The sequence below is a fragment of the Phanerochaete carnosa genome (genome assembly GCF_000300595.1).
Source record: "Phanerochaete carnosa HHB-10118-sp unplaced genomic scaffold PHACAscaffold_8, whole genome shotgun sequence".
Taxonomy (NCBI): Eukaryota; Fungi; Basidiomycota; class Agaricomycetes; order Polyporales; family Phanerochaetaceae; genus Phanerochaete; species Phanerochaete carnosa.
This window is the reverse complement of record NW_006767635.1, coordinates 2,201,419-2,206,430: the sequence shown is the minus strand read 5'-3', so window position 1 is coordinate 2,206,430 and position 5,012 is coordinate 2,201,419. Positions and strand designations below refer to the sequence as shown.

Below are 5,012 nucleotides of genomic sequence, written 5' to 3'. Positions count from 1 at the left end.
TCCTGCCAGCTTCTCCGGCCTGGCACTCGATGGTCAGTGCGAGAGCATCAGGTCCGTTCGTGTTGATGAGCGCGGCCTCTAGCTGACGCGAATAGCGAAGAAATGTCAATGTCGCCAGTATGTGCACAACTGAAGAAGACCTCTATGATGCGTGGACGGGAGCCGTCGCAGGCTATTCGTATGCCGGCGAGCAAAATATTTGTCTGAGGTTTACAGTACCGGTAGACCTGTTTCAGGGCCATTACTACAGATCTGCTCAGCCATATGAAAGATATTATCACTCACATATGTCGATTCACCAGTTACCAGTGGAGAACTTTCACAAATCGCATCTAAGGTAGGGATAACATCTTTGCATTGATGAGACAACGCAAAGACTTTCGCTATTGTTTGCGCAATGTCATCGCACAACAGTGGCGGGCAGCGTTGGCCGGCGAAGAGAGTATTGGACAATTCGAACCAGAACGGAAAGCTCTGCGGTTTGCTGATACAGTTTTGAAAGATATGGTGATGGCTGTACCACCGATTTCGAGACGAGGAACTTGTCTGCAGGACACGTCGAAGGCTGGGGCTCCCCTCTGGGAAGACAATGTTGTCAAGCCCGAGTACCCGAATCCGCAAGTGTTTGACAAAGCTTATCAGACTGCGAGTAGATGGTAGCTGTAGGTTAGATAGGGTGACGTGCTCCAGACGCATTGTATACATAGGTAGTGCTTTGGGCAGCAGAGCAAACGGAAGCGATGGCAGCTTCGATGCTGGCTGAGCCTGGTCGTCCGGTAGAGTGCCTTTTACAATCCAATTGACGTAGTTGACGAAATGGAGCTGTTCGTGAAGCCTGAGAAAGAACTGGTGGCCCCATGAGATGCCGGGGGATGTCTGATCTTCGACAAGATCTGGACTGCGAATGCAGTCTCGAATGGGACAATCGAGGAAGTCAGGAGCACTGAGGAACGCGGAAAGTTGGGATACATCCTCCGCGCTGCTGATAGTGAGACATCCGAAGAGGATGGGCCTGATGACCTTAGCCCAGTGGCGGCAAGTCAAGCTGCAAGAGGCGAGGCCTCGCTTTGATGCCCTGTCCGTGGAATATTCGCGGTCATCGAGTCGTACCAGGACGGCGTGGACAAGCTCTTCGGGCAGGCATTCTCCTAACGCGTCGGGCATTAGCACTTACTCGGAGGCAGGAAACGCACCGCCACGAATTCTCTGAAGATGTGAGGCTAGGATGCAGAGATGAGCCAGAGGAGCGACGTACGAGAAGCAGGAGGAATGTTGCTCAAATCGATGGACTCGCTACTTCCCGAACACCGCCTCCCCAACAAACTTCGCGAGACCGGGCTTCGCAACATACCGCGACGCCCTGCAGATGCGGTATCAAACCCAAAATTCGTCTGGGAGCGCAATTTCCTCGCGGATGAATGTCTACTTCTGCGAAACGGTGCCGGATAGTTAGTGTATGGTCCCTACCTTCGGTAATTGCTCTCCGTGGTCTGAGTCTCTCGGAGGACAGCTGTGCGCTCTCTGCTCAAATTATCACACCTTATCCTGCCATTTCTTACCCAATTGCCTGCCTGCCCCTGTCCGTACTAGTACTCTGTTTGTAGATTGTATGTGGTGGGTAGGCCGAAAAATTCAATTAGATATATAACTTGAATATCATTTTATCCCCGTGGCATAAAGCTGGCGCTCGCGAAATGGTGAGACTCAACATCAACAGCTTGCTCTCTCTCACCCATCTTCACTTTATCAGTATATTCAGTCTCGCGTCTGCATAGCATGCTCTCATGACTCGCGATGCTCGACTTCGCAACATGTAGCTCAAGCTCAACTCGCTGATAAGCCAAGTCACGGACCGCCGTCCTATTCTTGGTTCGCACTCGTCTCTCAGTCCGTGTTAACGTCGTGCTCACCATTGCCGTAGTCGCTGCAACCGCATGTTTCTCTCAACCAGGCCTCGCCAATCCATCCATTAGCGCAGAAGCGCAGTTCTACGCGCCCCACCAGATCATACTCCTCTGGACGCGCGTCGAGGCCGCGCTCACGGTTTTACCTCGCAATCAGCAAGCTCATTGAGGCAGAGATGAGGCGGCGGATAGCAGATGTCAGAAGATGCGAGGTCGCGAGGTCGCGAGGGTATATTGCTATGGTGCGTCTTGGCAGTGCTAGCCCGATGTCATTGGCTAAATGGCGCTTCAGAGCCATCCCCGCGCGGACACCAGGGTCAAGAACCCTATTGTCAACCCCAGGACGCTCAGTATCTCCATTGTCGCACCTTTCGTCAGCATGAATGAAGAACTACCGCTTTGCTATGGCCTGGAACAGGATCGGCGCTACCGGCCGGCGTTACCGCCAATGAGTCGACTTGCAGCCTGTTAGCTCATTCTTGGTTTGTACTCGTCTCTCATACTGCGTTATCATCGTGCTCATCATTTCTCCAGCCATTAAGCCTGCTACACCCTCCCCCGCTGGTTCTCGTCACGTTATCTATCAACGCCGAGCCGCAGCTCTAAACACTGACAGTGCTCACCTGGAAACGCGCCAAGGCTGCGCTCAAAGTCTTGATCGATCAATCATTCACAGGTGCATGAGCTCGCCGTCGTTCATGAATCCAGGAGCGAGGCTTTATGTGTCAAGGAGCTGAACGTTCGGATCCCGAGAAGGCAAGCAGCGTCGCACGACCACAGCCTGCAGAAGCCGGTAGAGTGGTCTGATCGGGAGTGGTTCAACAATTAGAGACGATACGGTGGACCGCGGGATGTGGGGATGCGAAGTCGGGAGGGTGTACTATCGTGGTGCGTCTTGACCGTGCTGGCTCGTCGTCGTAAGCTGAATGGCTCCCAGAGCCGCTCCCAACGTCGACAACATTATCAAGGCACCTGCCACTGATCCCTATAAGTACAGGATTAACTCCCTCGCTATCACCGGCCTGTACTTCGGACTACCCGTTTGCCATGGGCTTGAAGCAGGACCTGTGCTGCCAGCCGGTACCGATCGCTGAGATATTACGGTCCTCGATCCACCCAGAGAGTTCAACGCGAGGGGAATATCCTCAGTATCGGAGAAGATATCGATGTGCAGACGGACGACATAGCTTGGAGAGCCCGAAGAAGCTGGGACAGCGGCAGAGCGGGCGTGTGCGATTGTGCGTAGCTATCTCGTACCTATGCTGGGTCATAACTGACAGCCTTCAAGGAATTGGACCCTCGCCATCTGAAGCCCGGCGTGAGCCTTACTTTCCCTGGCATTGTGAGTGTATCCACTACTTCTTACTCGCAAGCTCGCTCACTAGTCACAGGGCGATGGGCGTATAGCGACGAGGGCCTCATCGGAGACCGATTCGAACACCTGCGTACTCCGACCAGAGACAGACAACGACAAGCCCGACTACATCCTCTTTTCTCCTTCCGGTCTCCAAGCTATAAACTTGCGAAAGGCTGACGCCGCCTGCGCATCGGCCCTCGGACACTATAGATGTCATCTGGTCGCAAGTACGGCGGTGAAGAAGTTCGGCGTCGGCACAACTGCAAAGCGGCGCAGCAAGTGGCAAGGCCGCGAGCTCTGTCGTCACTGCACCCAGCACCCACCCGGAACTCGACAAACACATATGAGTCGCAGCCCTCCGCTGATATCTGGAGCATTGGATGGAGTGTCTGTTAGCCTGTTCGATGGTGAGGATGTTTGCGGGTACGTCGTTGGGCTCTCATCGATCGTGGTTTGTGCAGGACTCACCGTGCATCCCCAGCCAGACCTTGCGGTTTTTAGCCTGACTGCTTCGTGGAAGGCGATTCTGCTAGTACTTATGGGAACGTCGATGATACCGTCCGCCAGCTGAGCGTAAATTTTATCGCTCGAGACCTCATCCGTGTACGTCAATGGCATCACCCTCCAGCTCTCGTTCGGCAGCTTGTACGATGTCGTAATCGTTTTTCTGCACGTGTCGCGGCCAGCTGTGGAGCCTCCACTGGCAGTCAGTCCGGGCGACGGACAGTTATTCGGGGGTTTGAACCTTGGATACATGATGGCCGGTAGAGCGATGTTGTCGAGGTGAGCTCTCACTTCATCTTTCCACACACCCAGCTGACCTAGATACTGTATCCGCCTAAGACGCAGTCTGGGGACATGCTCCTCATCATTACGAATGCAGATGTCCTCCTGTTCGAGCCCATGCAAATGCCGGCCGTAGGCACCGCGACTACCTGACTCCCTCGCGAAGACATTTGACCGAGCGAATCTCAACTCCGCCCTCGCACACCATAAGAAGCCTCACAGATTGTTCATCGTCATGCAACCTCAATCGCGTACGAAGATCTCGCATAAATTGTTTGGGAAAGATCCCGCCCCACTCCCTGAGTTGTACGTTCCAGCTGCGCCAGTTGTCGCGTTTAGCTTGCTGCAGACGGGCACCAGCCGGGGTCTCGGGGCGTTCACGTCATCGTCTTCCCAACACACCGTCCTACAGCTGGTGAGTTTTCCAAATCCACGACTACCAGAGTATAAGACACTCACCGCCGAATCTACGCAGATTTGATGTATTTGCGACCCGGGCGATAGAGTGTCGTCAATCGTAACACATCGCAATGTAATGAACCAAGTACATAACCATGTCGGCCAGCGAATATGTAACTACTCAAACTCTTCCACGGCCAGATAATAGATGCATGTGAGCCTGATAATACCGAGCCAGAAAAGGGTGTACGAGAAACCACAACCGAGACATGTACGACACTGCAGAAATCGGGAAATTACAGCAATTTGCAAGGATAAGAAACTGTCCGCACCAGAGATCACGTACACTGATCGTCCAAAGATATATCGCTGTCTGCTTCACGAGAGAAATTTGGAACTTTTTGGTCGCAAAAAATATGCGAAAACAGCCTGAAAAAATAAGTAAGAAAATGCCATATTTTTCCTCCCGGTATCCGGCGGCCCGGCGACTCGGCAACCCGGCAGCTGAGCCGATTGTCCGCCAGGCCATTGTCAAAGCGCCCGTGGTTGCGGCACCCGGCGGACAA

General features: G+C 53.5%; 1 protein-coding gene across 1 annotated transcript in view; it reads right to left on the bottom strand.

Moving 5' to 3' along the window:
• The window catches only part of PHACADRAFT_261536 (uncharacterized protein), a 2,795-nt gene extending 1,657 nt beyond the window's left edge, over positions 1–1,138 (bottom strand). Inside the window, exons 1-2 of the mRNA XM_007399133.1 lie at positions 704–1,138; positions 286–643 (exon numbers count right to left, since the gene is read on the bottom strand). The gene's annotated coding sequence lies outside the window, so the exon portion shown is untranslated. The remainder of the gene's footprint in view (positions 1–285; positions 644–703) is intronic.
• Between the last annotated feature and the right edge of the window lie 3,874 nt (positions 1,139–5,012).